We start from the raw sequence: 21,172 nt of genomic DNA, 5'->3' as shown, positions 1-21,172 counted from the left end.
GCTTCCTCTGTATAAAGTTCACAACTATGGGGTCGATGGTCCAGGTACACACCACCACTGCCCAGTGTGGGGCATCAAGTCAGGCTATGTCCACAGGGTGGGCGTACTTTCGTCCAGTTACCATATCAGTTTCCAGTGTTGTATGGTGGGGGTTTAGTATTCACTTACTTGTACCCATGATACAAAAAAAACAACATTATTTATCACTTGGGTATTTATATATACATATATTTGTTTCACTAACCACTCAGCTTTGAAGTAGGGTTGGCAGGGCTAGGAGATGTTGAGGGTCTGAGCGGGTTTAAGGAACTGGTTTAGTTTTCCTTATCACACTGTAGACAGGGAGGGAGGAGCTTGCAAGTTTTTCTCCTAAAAAAATATCTCTGATGTATGCTATAGAGAGTGGCCCCTCTCCTGTGTGGGTGTGTGTGCGTGAAATCTCCTGTCCTTGCAACGCGCGTCCGCACCTTCAAATCCGCGCACACTGGGAAAACGCGCTCTCACCCCTCAACTCGCTCTCTCATTGGTCAGCTTCGTCCGTTGGATTTATGATATTTTCCGCACTCTGTTGCGCTACCCGTGAATGGCGCTCTGTGTGTCCGATCGCTAGCCCCACACTACAGACGGACTTAGTCTAGTGTGGGTAGGAAGGGGGAAGCGCGTAAGGGGACGGGGGTAACTCCGTCCGTTCCCCCTGTGAGGGAGGGGGATAACTGTGGGCTGGTGTAATATTGCCTTTTCTTCTTAATCCTAGGTTTATCTATTATATCACCCTGATTGTATTTGCCTTCAATGGAGAGGGGGGCTTCTCCCCTTCCCTTGGAATAAGGGGTGTATTGTTATTGTGCTGTGGGCTTGAGATGTTTTGATTGTATATCAGGGTCTTTATTATATTACATCTAGATTCTATTTTTGTCCTTATCACAATTGCATAACAGATTTGTTTACCAACTCTGTTCTATTTTTAGCTGTTATCACAATACCCAATAATCCAAGCCTGGTCTATTCTTAGATTTATCACAACACAACAATTTGTTTGCCAAGCTTTGCTCATAAATCTATTGTTTGGCCATCACATCAGGGTGGTAATCCCTGCAATGTAACATAATATCTGTTTTTCTAGATGGGTGGCTGCGTTGTAGCCTCTCAGGATACTCGGAGTTGACGTAGTTTTTCTCTGTTCTGGTGCACTACACTCGTATGTTAGCTCGCAGCTTGCAGCTATGTGGCATGTTTCAGCCTATCGGCGGCAGGGAATGTCCCGTCCTGCTAGCGCCGCTTGCAGCTATGTGGCGTGTTTCAGCCTATCGGCGGCAGGGAATGTCCCGTCCTGCTAGCGCCGCTTATCCAAATCCAGTTGATGGCGGCAGGGAATGTCCCGTCCTACTAGCGCCACTGGTTCGGATCCTGCTATCTCTTGCAGTAAAATTGGCCTATTTTCAGCCGTTTACACTTATTTGGCTTGTTTCAGCCGGTCCGCAGGCCTGTTTCAGCCCTTTTGGCGCTCAATTCTCCGTTAGATATCAGCGCTGCTCGCGGTTATTCATCAAATTTCGCTGTCTCGCTTCCACAACTGCCGGATGCAGAGTTAAACTTTGCTGTCCAGGGTGGGTAATTCAGGTTGCTTGCGTCAGTTTTGCCAGATTCACTGCTGGGAGTACCTTAGCCTCAGATGCGCGTCTGCTCTACACTTGTGGTTCGCCGTAATCTCACACAGCTGTCACCAAAATTGTGGTATCCGCCTAGGGTAAATGGCAGACACCAGAGTTCGAATAAAGACTACGGCAGTGTGAACAGACGTGGACACCTTACTATAGAGAAGCTACGCTTCTCTAGCTTTCACTAGACAAGAATCAACATCTATTTCAGTTGTCACTTTATTGGAGGTGTAAAGGATACTAAAGTTATATACAACAAACAATAACTACATGGATAGGAATAAATGATCATAACATAAAAGCATTATAATACATATACAAGAGTCAGTTTGGGCAATCATGATTCCCCATCCCTGGAAAGGGTGGGGGGGATTAAGAATACAGTTAACCATAATATAAATACATATGGATTAGGAATAAAGATGGTTAAAGATAAATCATACAGTAAAACATAGATAATTGCAATGGTTAGGTAGATGGCTATCCCTGTCTGGGGCAGGCAGGATAGCCCATGGAGCAGCACAATAGGTAGATAAGCATAGAGGGGTTGAGTGGTAGGTCTGGGTGCTAAAGAGGGAAGGTTTGATGATTACTTGTGACAACAGCAGTCTGTGTGGGGGCAGGTTTAGATCCTTTATCCTCAGGGTTGAGGTGGTGCTGATAACTTGGTGGTTGAAGGGGAAGGTTCCGGTGCTTAAGATGGGAGAGGGAGGGTTAACACCCCTCCCTCCCTTTGCAGGACAACTGAGGGATAAAATCAGTACCGTTATCTGACATCTTTTCAGGTGGCTTCATAATTGTAGAATAACAGGATTTAACTAGGTGCGTAGCATCACTATAATGTCTTGGTTTCTGCATGGTCCAGAGCTGCCGAATACCACAATATATTTTAATTGATAAGACATTGTCTTATTCCTTTTTATTCCTGGACACAATACATTCCAATTGTAACAGTAAAAGGGTGACAGCTATCCAATATTCCGGAAACGTACGCAGGTTAAAAAGTACAAGGGTATATTTAAGATTTTGTTTGTATGTAAGCACTGAAATAATGCCTAATAAAAGTTTAATTAATTTTTGGTTTTAAATATCGTTGTATTGCAAATCTTAGTAAATAAATAGATTCTTTATTTTTTTAAAAATTCAAGTAAGTTTTTGAAGTTTCACAACCTTTAAGCCTCCCCTCCCAACACACAACACACATAAAAGGCTTGGTCGTCCTTGATTCTGTGTCAAATAATTACACTGTTATACTTACTCTGATTTTTCCTACATGAACACTCTATATACTCAATCTAATGTTTTCTAAATATCAAGAAAATTAATTTCTCTATTCTGTGCTTAATAATTTGACTGCTCTATTCTGTTAACTCTAATGTTTTCTAAATATCAAGCAAAATAATTTCTCTATTCTGTGCTTAATAATTTGACTGCTCTATTCTGTTAACTCTAATGTTTTCTAAATATCAAGAAAGTTAATTTCTGTATCCTGTGCTTAATAATATGACTGCTCTATTCTGTTAACTCTAATGTTTTCTAAATATCATGAAAAATAATTTCTGTATCCTGTGCTTTGTAGTATCACTGCTCTATTCTGTTAACTCTAATGTTTTCTAAATATTAAGAAAATTAATTTCTTTATTCTGTGCTTAATAATTTGACTGCTTTATTCTACTTACTCTAGTGTTTTCTAAATATCAAGCAAACTAAATTCTATATTCTGTAATTGATAATATAACTGCTCTTTTCTGTTAACTCTAATGTTTTCTAAATATCAAGAAAAATAATTTATGTTTTCTTTGCTTAATAGTATGACTGCTCTATTCTGTTAACTCTAATGTTTTCTAAATATCAAGAAAGTTAATTTCTGTATCCTGTGCTTAATAATATGACTGCTCTATTCTGTTAACTCTAATGTTTTCTAAATATTAATAAAATTAATTTCTTTATTCTGTGCTTAATAATATGACTGCTCTATTCTGATAACTCTAATGTTTTCTAAATATCAAGAAAATTAATTTCTTTATTTTATGCTTAATAATATGACTGCTCTATTATATTAACTCTAATGTTTTCTAAATATCATGAAAAATAATTTCTGTATCCTGTGCTTTGTAGTATGACTGCTCTATTTTGTTAACTCTAATATTTTCTAAATGTCTAGGGAAGGAATTTCTATATTTCCTGTAATTACGACATTACACTGGAAGAAATGGTGTTTATGTGAAATTACTTATCTTTAATATTCTGTCATTTAAATTAAATATTCTATAGCTTTTCAATAGTATAAAGTAAATCGTTAAAGTGATGTTGTTAAGATAGTTAAAAATCAACATGTTTATAATGGACGTACGGACATTCTGTTAACGATTATAGAGTTTCTACGCTTTCTAAATCCTACCTTTCTACTACAGGAATCACCATGCAAAGTTTGAAATCGATAGGACAATTCTAACATGCCTAAATTAACAAAAAAGCTATCCGTTCCAGACACACGTGCGGACGCACCGAACCTGATTATATAAAAGCTTCGCTTTTAAATATATTTAGTTTTATTGTAGGGACGTTCTTACGGTTATAAAGGGTCTGTAATTAAGTATAAACATTTGACTTCGTACAGTTTAACAGACAGATTAATTTTAGACTAATGTTAAACTTATGTCATTAGATTTTTTAATAGTTACTCGAAGTTGTTAATCTAACGAATAAGAAAATTATATCATAAAATTTTGGGGTCTAGTGTAATTAACAGCCCAATGTCCCAATGTCCCCTCCCTCCTTAAAGGCTTTACCCGCAGCATCTTGCAGCTAGGTTTCGAACCTAGAAGTTGGGAGGGGGGGGGAGGGATTCCCTAGCTGTTGTTTTAACTTAGATATTTTTGATGTTGGTGATCTTAACGGGTAAAATAGCATAAAACTTTCCCTAAATTGAAATAAACTTACCACAAAAACTTGGAACGATCGGTCAAGCTGTTTCGTTATAGATCTAAACCAACCAATTTAAATTGAAATAAACTTACCACAAAAACTTGGAACGATCGGTCAAGCTGTTTCGGTATAGATCCCTATAAAGGTGTGCTGGCCTTATGTAGCCACCATGATTTTAAGAATAGAAAAATATATTTTAGTGATTTTTTTTCTATTTTTACTCTAATAGATTTCTTTTTCGTCTTCTTACAAACATATGAAAAGAAATGGCTTTAAATCTTCAAATTTCAAATAAGGGTGAACTTAAAATACTTATAAGTTTAATATATTTAATGTCTACGTAAATTTTACTTAGTAGGAAACAGGGAGGGAGGGGACATTGGGTTGTGAATTACACTGGTACCCAATTTTTTATAACACCTTTATCTTTTATGTTGGTTCTAAAACGTTGGGTACTTTTGATTGGTTAGTTAAAACTGGTAGTGTCCAAACTTTTAAACTACAAAAGGGGTAATCTTGTGTATTAAATTTGGGTATGTAAATCAATTTGTCGTCCTTTGTCTTATTACTTAAGATCACAGAAAGATACTTCTGCAACGTTTATTGAAAGTTAAAAACCTTTGTTTCATAGAATAATATAGGATCAATTCAAATGCATACTAGATATGATTTTTCATTACGATTCAGAACAAGTTTTATTAAATCCAATTTTTAAACTGTTATACATATGAATGCGTATTTAATTTTAGTACAAATAATTTTAAACCACCTACAAAATTTAGTTTTTCCTCTTTTAAAGCCTAGAAATATTTGGGGGAATTTTCCTTCAACCAAGTTTTGAGTACCCATCAACCCACCCCCCCCGCTTATTTGTTTGAAAAAAACCTAATTTATGATAATCCCAGGGAAATAAAGGAATAAAGACAATGGCCGATAGATTAATTTTCATCCCAAATGATGACACACAAAATTACCCCATCTGTAGATTAAGTTAGTGGCTAAAACGTTTAAACATTCATTTTAATGAATTAACCAATTAAAATTCAGTAAAATTACCTAAAGTTGTTAAGCCAACGAACAAGAAAACGTTATTGTAAAGCTTTGGTGACTAGTGAAGTAATAAACAGCCCATTGTCCCATCTCTCTCACTGGATATTTCCTTGTGTTAGGTCAGGTCAAGAAAATCCCCGCAAGGTTAGGGAACAACGTGCATAGAGCTCTCTGCAAAGGCTAGAATAGTTATTTATCATATCGTATTATAGACAGCTTTCCGTGTATATCACAATGAAAAATTATAGATTTAAAACCAGTTTTGATAGCCCCGAGGGGTTGAAGGCCCGAGGCAAGAAAACTGGTATTAATTTTATGATTTTAAAAAATATTTGTGGAAAATTGTCTGTAATGATATACATTATTTTTCACAATTGCTGAGGACCGGTTCTAATCCAGCGAATAATTATCGGGTTCGAAGCCAAACAAGAATAGTTATTATAGTATTATAAACAGCTTTCCGCGGATATAGAATGTACAATTATAAGATTAAAACTAGTTTTTTTAGCCCCGGGCTAAAAAACTGCTTTTAATCTCATGATTGTACATTTTTATATTCGTAGAAAGCTGGATATAATTCGATGCTAGACATAGTTTTTTCGTATGGATGAGAACCGGTTCCTATCCACCGGATTTGAATGAATACGAGTAACAAGTTTACTTTAAGATAAAAATATGAAGCGGTGGGGGAGGGGGGGATGATTGTGGTGGTCCATAAGACAATTCTAAGGAAACTGTTACTCATTTTCATGATACATTTTGAGTGCTAGGATGCGTGAGAAACAATAACTTCTACATAAACAAGGATCTTTCCAATCAAAAAAGGGAAGTATGGGTCGAATATAAAAGTAATTAACATTATTTTGTTATTATCAGAACAGCGATGTATGCAAGATATAGGAATCTTAATAATCAGACAAGTTAAATAGGTATTATAACCTAAGTCAAAGACAAAACTTCCTTATTACTCTGCACAGTATGCTCTTTATGTATTTGTTTTTGTCACTATGTATTATGTAAAGAAGTTTTTTCTTTATTAAATTTTGTATCTTACTGTTAAATAAGCTATATAAGTTGGAAAGAAATTTAATGTATATAATAGATTTGAAATCTGCATAAGAATTTTAAGGATTTTTTTTTATAAAATTCGTTTTTTGTATAAATTCTTTATCTAAAAGCGCAAATACAATTTAAGTTAATTAATTTTGACATCTGTGATTGGTGGGTTGAAAACAATCTGCGCTCTGATTGGTGAAGCTTAAGTTTCGTACATCATTCAACCAATTAGAGCACAGGTAGTTTCCAATCCACCAATTCTATTGGTTAAAATTAATTAACTTAAATTGTATTTGCGCTTTTAAATAAAGAGTTATATAAAAAACGAATTTTATAAAAAATCCTTAAAATTTTATCCAAATTTCAAATCTATTATATACATTAAAATTTTTTCCAACTTATATAGCTTACTGTTAAAGGCTCAAATACACGAAACAATAACTTAACTAGCTTAGAGCTTAAGTCGCTATCAAAAGATTAAAAATTAGTTTTCTGTAATTTTAATTGAAGTTTACAAATACTTTTCTATTTACGAGGTTAAATCGGTTAGTTTTATTGCCTGACTTATTAAAATAAAGAGTAGTTTCGCTTTTTAGAGGCGAAAAAATAAGTTTTACTACTACATTAATTAAATTACAGAAAAGCTTCGCTGTAAGAGAGGTGAAAAAGTAAGTTTTACTGCTATACTAATTGAGTTTAATAACCAGAATTACACTATTCTTTATACACCTTCCTTAAAGGTAAACTCTGCTAGCTAATTTTATTATTAGAAATGTATCTGCTTTTATAATTGGAAGCTCTATATAATGCCTATTAAGATATATAAGTTTTCCGGAATTTTAAAGTTAGGGGGAGATTTGAAATCTGCATCAAATTTTGAGGATTTTTTATAAAATTCGTTTTTTCTATAATTCTTTATCTAAACGCGGAAATGCAATTTAAGTTAATTAATTTTGGCATCTGTGATTGGTGGATTTAAAAAATCTGCGCTCTGATTGGATGGCGTACATCATTCAACCAATTAGAGCGCAGGCAGTTTAAAATCAACCTATCCTATTGGTAAAAATTAATTAACTTAAAATGCATTTCCGCTTTTAGATAAAGAATTATACAAAAAACGAATTTTATAAAAAAACCTTAAAATTTGATGCAGATTTCAAATCTCCCCCTAACATTAAAATTCCGGAAAACTTATATATCTTAATGCCTATAAATAATGACGTTATACAATACAAATGACTAATGCTAGGCCAATACACACAAAACTGATTTTAATCTTCATGTCCGCTGAAAGCTGATTATAATACGATGCGATAAATTACTATTCTACGAAAATCAATGTGATTTGTAAAGAAATTTGAAATATCACAAGTTCTTATAGAGTGTCCTTTAAGCTATGTTTACACAGGGATCTAAAGGGATAAGACAATGGACAATAAATTGATGTACATTTCCAATCATGATAAACCAAATTACTCCATTTAAGGGATACTATTAGTGTTTTAAACGTTTGGACACTCATCTTAATAAACCAACCAACAGAAACTCAATAAAAGTCCCCAAAGTTAATAAGCCAACGAATAAGAAAAAGTTATTTTAAAACTTTGGGGACTAGTGTATTTACCAGCCCATTTTTCCCTTCCTTCCTGGTGTTTATAGCTAAACCATGGTACAAATATACATACTTAAATTTACTAAGGAGAAAATGGCAATAATTATTTTACAAAAATGAATGAAAAATAATTTTAGGGTAAAATTGCGTTAAATGGGCTTAAAACATTTTCATTGTCGTAACGATTTCCAGAAAACATAACAGTATATGTTTATTTTTTCAACTTATGAATGATAATAATGTTTGCGTTTAAGACTTAATTTCAGCTGTGATACTCTAAAATTTAAATGTTGATCGGCTCATAACACTACGGTAGAAATATAATTTTATAGGAACAAGGATGACAACATCCATAAAAGCGGAGTTAAATCAGATCGAAGGACAAACGAACAATAACTCTTGTAGAGTGTCAAAACATACATATAATAAGAATAATAATTTAAATGTATAAACAAAATTGTATAAACTTACGTAAATTCAGTATTCTGTTTAAGGACATACTTACATATACATTTGAATATATATATAGATGATTTGCTTATAAATTTGTACCTCGTTGTCTAAGAATTATCATCCCAAGAACAGATTTATACAATAAAAATTGCAAAAAAGTTAAGAATAGACATACGGACTTTCTTGTAATGATTATAGAGTTGCTAAGCATTCTTGAGCTGATAACAGTCTAGATTTTGAATGGACTGCTGTATGTTTCATTATGATTTGCATTCTTTTCAATTAGTGGGATTATGTGAAAAAAATAGTTTAAAACCAGCCTTAAAGTAGTCCAACCGCCATGGATGATTAATACTTAATTAAGCTTCATATTGATGGGAATGTTGACAAGAAGTTTCATCCTTTAATTTTTTATAGGAGCCGAGAAAATCATATACAGACAGACATTTCAAATTATAGAGCAGCTTTGCTACTAAAAATGCCTTTGTCCGTAGGTAGGACTTCTAGACAAAGGTCGTGCAATCATTATGGAGTTCAAAGGAAAAGTTTGTTCATTTAAACACAAAGATAAAAGTCATATCTTAAACTTACGGTTAAATATTTTCAGATTTTTACTGTGCATTCTTTATTACTAACAGAATAATGATTTTGATAACCATACCTATGAAAATATACTGTGTTTCTACTATTGTTATCATTGCTGCGCTACTTATACAAATATATGTCCCTGTTCTGATGCAATTGAAGTGAGATTTGGGTTGTTACTCAACCATGCATTAACTACTAATTCTGTTTTAAATTTCATATTCAACAAGCTTAAGTTTGGTGTTTTTGCAATATAAATCCTTATAATATTGTAACAGGATGTATGTTTTTTTTTGTTTGTCTGTATGTTTGTATCGAAAGATCTCGCTATCCAATTCTTAATAGGATAGCTTCTCATAGTTCCCGGGAAGGTTTATAACTATTTTGGGGGAGGGTACCACTACCCTCCCAAGAAAAATCACAAAAACTCTAATTTTTAAATTTTACGTAGAGACATGAAGGCAACATAGACAAAATATGAAATAAAAAAACAAGCATTTAAAGTGCCACTAGATTCCTCTAAAGGCGTATCCGCTAGTAGTACTAGTAGTAAGAGACTATAAAAATTTACTGGTGTCGAAAATTAAATAATGAAGCAGTATTTTCAACCAATAATTTACCTGCAGAGGGATAATTTTGTTTTTCACAAATGGGTAAGGGTATGTATATCATTTTAATGCCCATTGTCAAATCTTTAAAGATCAATGAGCCTTAATTACAATACCAGTACGTCTGAGATTTAAGATTTTGGTGAATGCTTTACCGATTAAGTTTGTCTTTCCAGGAGTTATCTATTCTGGTGATAGCAAGATTTCATTTACTATTCCTTGGAAGCTGTTTATAGTGCCTATAAAATAAATGACGTCATACAATACAAATGACCAATGACAGGCCAATTCACAGACTATATTACCAATGGCAGGCCAGTATACAATCTAATTGACTAATTGTAGGACAGTATGACGTCATTTTTTATAAGCACTATAAAAAGCTATAAATTCCTTGTGAAAGTGAGAAATCGAGATTTTGAGAAGAAAGACCCAACTGCCAAGATAAATGTATCTCCTTAGAGGCTATTTTTAATTTAGAATATATGAAACATTAAAATGAAATTAATTATTTAGACCAAACGAAAAATATAAAATCATTAATATATTAATCAATTAAATTTTTTATTGTTTTATTTGGACACCTTGATAAATTTTTATTCAAATGTACGAAAACTAATCCTTATTATAAGTCACCGCACTGATATATGAACCCTTACAAAACTTTCTCTCTGGTAAAAAGCGAAGCTTTTCTATAATTATGGTCGGTTCGTACGTCCGTCTGTCTGGTAAAAGTTTGTTTTTAGTTGATTTAGGTATGCTAGAATTGTCCTTTCGATTTCAAACTTTGCATTGTGATTCCTGTAGTAGTTAGGTTCGATTTACAAAGCGTAGCAACTCTATAATCGTTACCAGAAAGTCTGTACATGTTGATTTTTAACTGTTTTAACAACAAACTTTAATGTGTTCCGATTGATCTAATTTTTTAAATACGGATTCCTATGACAACAATGTAATATGTTATTAGCGAAGCATCTCTATAATCAAGTTCTAAAAATGTAAGTATGTCCTTAAAAACAATGCCTTATTGAAGCAGTTTAGAACCAAATTTTGTGATACTTATACATTTATATTATGATTATTCAGTTTTGACACTCTACAAGTGTTAATGTTTGTTTGTTCTACCGTTTCAGAGCTTCTTCTTTATGGATGTTGTCATCCTTGTTTAAAAGCGTAGCTACTATGATTTATCTTTGTCTGTAGTGCAAGGGAACTAACATACTATGTAGAGGGGTCAGGGAGGGAGGGGACATTGGTCTATATAACTTACACTGGTGCTCAAAGTTCTATAACAACGTTATCTTATTCAATGACTCAAAAACATTAGATACTTTTATTTGATTTTGATTGGTAGGTTCCAAACTATTATGTCCATACTTTTCAACTATTAATTTTAACCTACAGAAGAAGTAATTTTATTTATCATCATTGGGGATGTATCTCAATTTATAGTCCTTTAGCTTATCCCTTAAGATCCTTGAAGGGTCAAATGGTATAAAATAAAATGTTTGATATGTTTCATGTATAAATTAGTTATGAGTAAAGGGAGTTGTTGTATTATCATACATTTAACAAGGATCACAGTTTCCATAAGTTATGAAGCTAAAATAAATTCTAGAGAGAAAAAGTATATATTGATAACAAAATACAGGGTTCGTCAGTTGTTAGCTAAGCGAAAGGCTACAGCTAAGTAAGATAAGGGGAATAGATCCTACCCTCTATCTTATTTTGAAGTAAATTAAATTAATGGGAATTGGATGGTTATGCATTTTTTATTTATAACTTCAGGCCAGATTAGATAAGATTTGATGTTTTTTGCAGGTATAGGCCCTGTAAGGTTAGGGTCCCCCGCAGAGGTTAGACATAGGTGTTAGATTTAGGTTACTATTATAGTTCCCAGATATGGATCAATACGTTCCTCCATGGTCAGGGGAGGAAATTGGGTGTTAGTCATAAGGGGGGGATGGGGGTGTATAGTTATATTAGCCAGCTAAGAGAAACTTTTTATCAGTGTATGCGAGAATCCCTCACAATATCTCTATATCCATTAAGAGATCCTTCGGTACAAACACACAAACACACACACACACACACACACACACACACACCCACACACACACACACACACATAGACATCCTGTTACTTTATTATAAGGATTTTGAAAGCAGAGAGTAGCGGTTCAAGTTAATTTTTACAATACAATATGATTTCAAGGAGTTAGGAATAGGGCAATATAAGAAAATAATTGAGTGACGGTCATATCTATGTAAGAGCTTTTGAGCCTTAAACCCTGCCGGGGGCCAATACTAAAGGGAGAAGTAGGTTGTGCTAAAATTCCGTAAAGGTGCGAGTTTTGAGGCTTAAAACAGTAGTTGAACGATAAAATTGATGTTAACTTAAAACAAAACAAAATATTTTCTGTAGTTCTTTTAAGTAAGAAATATACATATTTAGTGAATATTATCGTTCTACTACTGTTTTAAGCCTGAAAACTTTTACAGAATTTTAGCACAACCTACCTCTCCTTTTGTCTGCAAATTGCGAATGCTGATTTTGAGATCTTACTAGAAATAAATATGTAGAGACAATCATCCTCTTACTTAATTATTAGTTTTTAGTCTTTTTATTGGTCCCTTGAATGCGTGGTTGGTGAAATATGAAATGAAATTGACCCCTTGACTGACCCTCACAGCGGGCAATTTCATCTTTCTTATTCTGCTAATGGTTAGTGCGAGATAGTGTCCTAGTAAAACAGTCAAAATATAATAAACAAGAAAACTTAAACTAAACAGTGACGAAAAATTATGTATTGTACCAAACTAGGACATATATGTACAGTATTTTTTTTGAACAAAAGTATTGCTTGATTTAAAAATTTGTCCTATACAAAGTGCCCAACAGATCTATAGTATATTTACAGATAACTACCTCCTTCCCTTTTCCAATGACCTTTTTCGTCAGTTACCAAGTTGTTTTTTGCTACTTGGCTGTGCTAATACACACCACACCATATTGGCTGATTTTCAATGACCCAATTGAGATGCGGCACAAGGCCAGTGCGTTGGGGAGATACAGTTATTTAACCCTTTCTCCCTCTAGTGTTTTACTCTAAAAAGTGCCCCAAGTCAATAATTAAATAAGATATGGGCTAAATTAAGCAATAATTTTGTTCCATTTAAAAAACACAATATATAAAGCTACACTACCACTATAGTAAGCCAGCAAAGCCAAGTATTTGATGAAAAAAAAGTATCTAAAACTTGATATTAATTATATTATTTAACACTTAATTGTTTTTCTCGTATTCATTCGAATCTGGTGGATAGGAACCGGTTCTCATCCATACGAAAAAACTATGTCTAGCATCGTATTATATCCAGTTTTCTACGAATATAGAAATGTAAAATCATAAGATTAAAACCAGTTTTTTTAGCCCGTGCCTTCGGCATCTCGGGGCTAAAAAAATAGTTTTAATCTTAAAATTGTACATTCTATATCCGCGGAAAGCCGTTTATAATACGATGAAAGAAATAACTATTAAAAAGTTAAATGTTGTCAAATAACTCATTTTGAACACATATAAAATGAGTTATTTGATAGATGCTCAATAAGAAGGGGTATTAACAAATAAAATTGAGATATTAAAAAAGTAATTTCCTAAATATGATTGACATTTAGTTATAGAATAGCTTGGCAACCAAAAATTTAGACGGTCATATCTTTGGTGTTTTTGGTTCGATTTTAAAATTCTTGTGGATTATAGTATTAAAATGGAGCCGACCCTCTACTATGGATTTTAGTTTGAATTAATTTTATTTTAAGGGGGAAGGGGGAATGTTTTTCTATAAAAGGTTTACTGAAAAGTTGCAGAACAAATATACAATCCACTTACTTTTATATAGAAGAAAGGGGTATAGTCCTTTCCATGACATCGCTCCATATGGGGCGATGATTTTAATTGATCGCCTCTTATGACAAGGGGCGATGTATTGGCTCCTTGAAAGGAGCGATTTAATAGCCCCTTATAACAAGAGGCGATGTTATGACTCCTTGAAAGGAGCGATTTGATAGCCCCTTGCCCTAAGAGGCGATTAAATGATCCTTTATCGCTCCTTTATCGCCCCTTCTAAAGAGGAGATGATATGTCCTCTTATCCCAAGGGGCTATTTAATTAAATATCGCCTCTTCATGGCCCCTTCACTATTATATATATCTTAGTCCCTTGATGGCCCCTACATCGCTCCTACATCGCCCCTTCATCGCTCCTCCATCGCTCCTTCTCCAAATTTATATTACATTGTACTTTGATGGCCCCTACATCGCCCCTCCATCGCTCCTACATCACCCCTTCATCGCTCCTTCTTCAAATTTATATTACATTGTACTTTGATGGCCCCTACATCGCCCCTCCATCGCTCCTACATCGCCCCTTCATCGCTCCTTCTTCAAATTTATATTACATTGTACTGTGATGGCCCCTACATCGCTCCTACATCGCTCCTTCATCGCTCCTACATCGCCCCTTCATCGCTCCTTCTCCAAATTTATATTACATTGCAACTTGATGGCCCCTACATCGCTCCTACATCGCTCCTCCATCGCCCCTTCATCGCTCCTTCTCCAAATTTATATAACATTGCAACTTGATGGCCCCTACATCGCTGCTACATCGCTCCTCCATCGCTCCTCCATCGCTCCTACATCGCCCCTTCATCGCTCCTTCCACAAATTTATATTACATTGTACTTTGATGGCCCCTACATCTCTCCTCCATCGCTCCTCCATCGCCCCATCGCCCCTTAATAGCCCCTTACCTTAATTTATATAAAAAAGCCCCTACATAGCCTCTCCATCGCCCCTTAATAGCTCCTTACCTTAATTTTTATAACATAGCCCCTACATAGCCTCTCCATCGCCCCTTAATAGCCCCTTATCTTAATTTATATAACAAAGCCCCTACATAGCCTCTCCATCGCCCCTAATAGCCCCTTACCTTTATTTATATAACAAAGCTCCTACATAGCCTCTCCATTGCCCCTTAATAGTCCCTTACCTTAATTTATATAACATAGCTCCTACATAGCCTCTCCATCGCCCCTTAAAAGCCCATTACCTTAATTTATATAACATAGCCCCTACATAGCCTCTCCATCGCCCCTTACCTTAATTTATATAACATAGCCCCTACATAGCCTCTCCATCGCCCCTTAATAGCTCCTTACCTTAATTTATATAACATAGCCCCTACATAGCCTCTCCATCGCCCCTTAATAGCCCCTTACCTTAATTTATATAACATAGCCTCTACATAGCCTCTCCATCGCCCCTTAATAGCCCCTTACCTTAATTTATATAACATAGCCCTACATAGCCTCTCCATCGCCCCTTAATAGCCCCTTACCTTAATTTATATAGCATAACCCCTACATAGCCTCTCCATCGCCCCTTAATAGCCTCTTACCTTAATTTATATAATCCTTACCTTAATATATATAACATAGCCCCTACATAGCCTCTCCATCGCCCCTAAATAGCCCCTTACCCTAATTTATATAACATAGCCCCTACATAGCCTCTCCATCGCCCCTTAATAGCTCCTTACCTTAATTTATATAACATAGCCCCTACATAGCCTCTCCATCGCCCCTTAATAGCCCCTTACCTTAATTTATATAACATAGCCCTACATAGCCTCTCCATCGCCCCTTAATAGCCCCTTACCTTAATTTATATAGCATAGCCCCTACATAGCCTCTCCATCGCCCCTTAATAGCCTCTTACCTTAATTTATATAATCCTTACCTTAATATATATAACATAGCCCCTACATAGCCTCTCCATCGCCCCTAAATAGCCCCTTACCCTAATTTATATAACATAGCCCCTACATAGCCTCTCCATCGCCCCTTAATAGCCCCTTACCTTAATTTATATAACATAGCCTCTACATAGCCTCTCCATCGCCCCTTAATAGCCCCTTACCTTAATTTATATAACATAGCCCTACATAGCCTCTCCATCGCCCCTTAATAGCCCCTTACCTTAATTTATATAGCATAGCCCCTACATAGCCTCTCCATCGCCCCTTAATAGCCTCTTACCTTAATTTATATAATCCTTACCTTAATATATATAACATAGCCCCTACATAGCCTCTCCATCGCCCCTGAATAGCCCCTTACCCTAATTTATATAACATAGCCCCTACATAGCCTCTCCATCGCCCCTTAATAGCTCCTTACCTTAATTTATATAACATAGCCCCTACATAGCCTCTCCATCGCCCCTTAATAGCCCCTTACCTTAATTTATATAGCATAGCCCCTACATAGCCTCTCCATCGCCACTTAATAGCCTCTTACCTTAATTTATATAATCCTTACCTTAATATATATAACATAGCCTCTACATAGCCTCTCCATCGCCCCTTAATAGCCCCTTACCTTAATTTATATAACATAGCCCTACATAGCCTCTCCATCGCCCCTTAATAGCCCCTTACCTTAATTTATATAGCATAGCCCCTACATAGCCTCTCCATCGCCCCTTAATAGCCTCTTACCTTAATTTATATAATCCTTACCTTAATATATATAACATAGCCCCTACATAGCCTCTCCATCGCCCCTGAATAGCCCCTTACCCTAATTTATATAACATAGCCCCTACATAGCCTCTCCATCGCCCCTTAATAGCTCCTTACCTTAATTTATATAACATAGCCCCTACATAGCCTCTCCATCGCCCCTTAATAGCCCCTTACCTTAATTTATATAACATAGCCTCTACATAGCCTCTCCATCGCCCCTTAATAGCCCCTTACCTTAATTTATATAACATAGCCCTACATAGCCTCTCCATCGCCCCTTAATAGCCCCTTACCTTAATTTATATAGCATAGCCCCTACATAGCCTCTCCATCGCCCCTTAATAGCCTCTTACCTTAATTTATATAATCCTTACCTTAATATATATAACATAGCCCCTACATAGCCTCTCCATCGCCCCTAAATAGCCCCTTACCCTAATTTATATAACATAGCCCCTACATAGCCTCTCCATCGCCCCTTAATAGCCCCTTACCTTAATTTATATAACATAGCCTCTACATAGCCTCTCCATCGCCCCTTAATAGCCCCTTACCTTAATTTATATAACATAGCCCTACATAGCCTCTCCATCGCCCCTTAATAGCCCCTTACCTTAATTTATATAGCATAGCCCCTACATAGCCTCTCCATCGCCCCTTAATAGCCTCTTACCTTAATTTATATAATCCTTACCTTAATATATATAACATAGCCCCTACATAGCCTCTCCATCGCCCCTGAATAGCCCCTTACCCTAATTTATATAACATAGCCCCTACATAGCCTCTCCATCGCCCCTTAATAGCTCCTTACCTTAATTTATATAACATAGCCCCTACATAGCCTCTCCATCGCCCCTTAATAGCCCCTTACCTTAATTTATATAACATAGCCTCTACATAGCCTCTCCATCGCCCCTTAATAGCCCCTTACCTTAATTTATATAACATAGCCCTACATAGCCTCTCCATCGCCCCTTAATAGCCCCTTACCTTAATTTATATAGCATAGCCCCTACATAGCCTCTCCATCGCCCCTTAATAGCCTCTTACCTTAATTTATATAATCCTTACCTTAATATATATAACATAGCCCCTACATAGCCTCTCCATCGCCCCTAAATAGCCCCTTACCCTAATTTATATAACATAGCCCCTACATAGCCTCTCCATCGCCCCTTAATAGCCTCTTACCTTAATTTATATAACATAGGCCCTACAAAGCATCTCCATCGCCCCTTAATAGCCCCTTACCTTAATTATATAACATAGCCCCTACATAGCCTCTCCATCGCCCCTTAATAGCCTCTTACCTTAATTTATATAACATAGCCCCTTCATAGCCTCTTCATCGCCCCTTACCTTAATTTATATAACATAGGCCCTTTATGGCTCCTGTACAGCCTCTGTAATTGTATTGCCCCTTCATTATAGAAGGTAGGGCATTAAGGTAAGGAAGGAATGTGACCCTCTACAGTTTTAAATTTAAGTTTTAAAAGGATGACAAGGATGACAACATTTATAAAAGCAAAGCTCTGAAACGGTAGAAAAAAGTTTAAAGGAAGCCTGCAAGAAATACCACGCTTTAACTGCTGAAAGACTGCCACAAGTAGACCAAATACCCCAAATTTGAAGCCTTCAGCTTCTATAACAAAAAAGTTCTAGGCATTTTAAAATGACATTTTATGTACAATGGAAATTTTGAAAGAATTGCAATGCTCATGTTGAAAACTTTAAAATTAAACTACGTGGCCTAGAAACAAAATTATAAGCTTATTTTTTTTGTCATAAATTTAGGTTTCCAGTAACTAATTATATTTTTACAATAAAAATACCCATTTTTATAGTCAAAATCATTAAAAAAAAATAAGTTTTACTTGCGTTGTACCGAATGTACTGTAGCCAATCAGAAGGCTGAATCAGCTTAACAACCAATCACAGCTAAGCTTGTATTAGTTTACCCCTTTGTTTCCGCTATGATTTTTGTTTAAAAATGCAATTTAAATCGATTTTTTTTCATAGATTTTGACTATGAAATGTGGTGTTTTTATTGTAAAAATGTAATCAGTTACAGGCAATCTAAGTTTCTGACAAAGATAAGGTTATAATTTTATGTCTAGGCAACGTAATTTAATATTGTTTTTTCTTTTATGAGCATTGGAAATCTTTCAAAAATTCCATTGTACATAAAATGCTATTTTGAAATGCCTAGAACTTTTTTGTTATTGAAGCTGAAGGCTTATAATTTGGGGTATTGGGTCTTCTTGTGGCAGTCTTTTAGCAGTTAAAGCGTGTTATTTCTTGCAGGCGTCCTTTAATGAACATTAATAATGTAGAGTGTCAGAACTGAATAGTCAGAACATAAATTTAAAATTCGAAACAAAATTGTAAGTAAATTTATTGAGAAATTGCTTACATGCAGGAAAATGCTTAAGGACGTACTCACATTTTTTGGACTTGATTATAGATATGATTCGCTTATAACATTCTATTTTGTTGTCCTAGGAATCAGTATCCCAGAAATCAGATTAATCGGATAATTTTGATACATAAAAATTTGTTGTAAGTTAATAATTAGTATGCTTAAAATGGACGTATGGATATTCTGATAATGATTATAGACTTTCTAAATCGTACCTTTCTACTACAGGAATCACATGCCTAAATTAACGAAAATAGCTAACCGTTACGGACGTACGGACTGATCCTTAATATAGAAAAGCTTTGCTTTTAAAAAGTTAAAAAGATTTTTTGTGGGGATGGGGTAATATTTTTCTTGGGGTGAATTTTCTGGGAGGGTGGAGATACCCTCCCTCGAAATAATTATAAACCCTCTATGAACTTAAAAGAAGCTTCACTGTAAAGGAGAACCATATAGGTTCAGCGGTTAGCTTTTCTACAGACAAAAAAAAGATTACTACTTTATATAATAGGTTATGAAAAAGGAAAAAAAAGCAAGATAACAAGGATAACAACATTCACAAAAGCAAAGCTCTAAAATCAGGAGGTCAAACATAAATTTTGTTAAAATTAGCGTAAATCTATAATACAAAGTAGAATGATGTCTGTCCATCCGTCTGTCTGTCTGTCCGTCTGTCTGTCCGTCTGTCTGTCCGTCTGTCTGTCCGTCTGTCAGTCCCTTAAGATCTCGGTAACCACTGGACCGATTATATTCTACTATTCAGGGAATATACCTACTGGTCCTGTGGTGGTTTTAGGCTATTTTCTTGGGGGGTGGGATACCCCCAACCCCCCCAAAAACAAAAAAATCCCCCCCCATTTGATATGATATGATGTATGTCTGTCTGTCTATACCGTAGGATCTTGCTAACCGCTGAGTACTGAGATGATTTTAAGATAGTTTATTTTTTTTCCTTATAATAAAATAACAGGATATTTGTCCATAAAAAGCGAAGCAATATCTTAATTTTTGTTGTTGGAACTGTTATTCAGTTGATTATACCAAGGATCTAAAGGAATAAGACAATGGCCGATAAATTTTTATCCATCCCTAATAACGATACACAAAATTGCAACACTACAACCAAAATATGACAAAAGTCCCCAAAGTTTTGAGCCAACGAATAAGAAAACTTCATTATAAAACTTTGGAGACTATTGTAAAAATTGCCTAATGTTTCCTTTATCCCTGAGATTATACAGACTATCCTTAAACTAATATTTACATTAAAGTAACAGGATGTTTATCAGTATCAACTGAACCGATATGCTTCTCCTTTACATTGAAGCTTATTTTACTCGCAGGAAAAGTTTTCATTTTGGGGAGGGGACTAACACTTTCAGCCCCCGGAAGGTATCACTTCCCTTAAATTCTTAACCTTCCCCCTCCCCCCCCTCTCTACCACATCTATTCATTAAAGTACTCCTAGGGTCATCTATGGGATTAGCCGTTAGTGACTTAAAAATAATTCAAGTGCAATGATATATTTACCAAATTAATACGATAATTTTGTATACATTTTTTATGAAAAAAAATTATTTTGCCAAAGGCAGCCAAAAAATAAGCAGCAAATATTTCAAAAATGCTCTGATAATCAGAGATCTACAGGGATAAGACGATTGTCGATAAAATGATATATATACATATATACAGTGTGTTTTTTTATGAGAACTCTTTGAAAGCAATTTTACCTTACTTATAGTTATTAGAATTTAATGATTAATGGCTTATTCTCTTCTTTTTTATAACCTTTAATAGAAAAGCAAAAAATATTTCAGTTTTTATTCAAAAAGTACAGTAAATTAAAAAATTTAAAACTTAGGTGTCAACATCTAAAAATGGTTTTAGTGCATTTTTCTTATAATCTACCTTTGCAAGAATGGCTGCAAAACGCTTCAAAGTTGAGATATTGAGCTAAAAATTTATATAGATACTACTTGTGACATGTACTAGAACATTTTGAAATTTGAAGGCCATATCTCAACCAGGGAGGGAATACTGGCCCCCCAATGTACTCCCTCCATTCTTGGAAAGGGTAGAAGATTTGAGCATAAGAAAAATGCGCTAAAACCATTTCTCGTATTCATTTGAATCCGGTGGATAGGAACCGGTTCTCATCCATACGAAAAAACTATGTCTAGCATCGTATTATATCCAGCTTTCTACGAATA

Source organism: Acartia tonsa, chromosome 5 (assembly GCF_053477335.1).
Source record: "Acartia tonsa isolate MP-2025a chromosome 5, ASM5347733v1, whole genome shotgun sequence".
Classification (NCBI taxonomy): domain Eukaryota; kingdom Metazoa; phylum Arthropoda; class Copepoda; order Calanoida; family Acartiidae; genus Acartia; species Acartia tonsa.
This window is presented reverse-complemented; position numbering follows the sequence as displayed.